The sequence below is a fragment of the Sinocyclocheilus anshuiensis genome, unplaced genomic scaffold (genome assembly GCF_001515605.1).
Source record: "Sinocyclocheilus anshuiensis isolate Anshui unplaced genomic scaffold, SAMN03320099.WGS_v1.1 scaffold241, whole genome shotgun sequence".
NCBI lineage: Eukaryota > Metazoa > Chordata > Actinopteri > Cypriniformes > Cyprinidae > Sinocyclocheilus > Sinocyclocheilus anshuiensis.
Window position 1 is genome coordinate 71271 of NW_015540865.1, and position 461 is coordinate 71731.

Genomic DNA, 461 nt, shown 5'->3' on the forward strand with positions numbered 1-461 from the left:
TGTGTGTGTGTGTGTGTGTGTGTGTGTGTGTGAGTGAGTGAGTGAGTGTGCGTGCGTGCGTGCGAGCGAGCGAGCGTGTGTGTGAGTGAGCGAGCGAGCGAGCGTGCGTGCGAGCGAGCGTGTGTGAGTGAGTGAGTGAGTGAGTGTGCGTGCGAGCGTGTGTGTGTGAGTGAGTGTGCGAGCGAGCGAGTGTGTGTGTGAGTGAGTGAGCGAGCGAGCGAGTGTGTGTATGTATGTGAGTGAGTGTGTGTGTGTGTATGTATGTGAGTGTGTGTGTGAGTGAGTGTGCGTGCGAGCGAGCGAGCGTGTGTGAGTGAGTGAGTGAGCGAGCGTGCGTGCGTGCGTGCGAGCGAGTGTGTGTATGTATGTGAGTGAGTGTGTGTGTGTGTGTATGTATGTGAGTGTGTGTGTGTGTGTGTGTGTGTGTGTGTGTGTGTGTGTGTGTGTGTGTGTGTGTGTGT

At 56.0% G+C, this 461-nt stretch overlaps 1 protein-coding gene across 1 annotated transcript in view; it reads right to left on the reverse strand.

Moving 5' to 3' along the window:
• LOC107688033 (fumarate hydratase, mitochondrial) overlaps window positions 1-461 on the reverse strand; it is a 9691-nt gene that overhangs the window by 7468 nt on the left and 1762 nt on the right. The gene's annotated exons all lie outside the window — the stretch shown is intronic.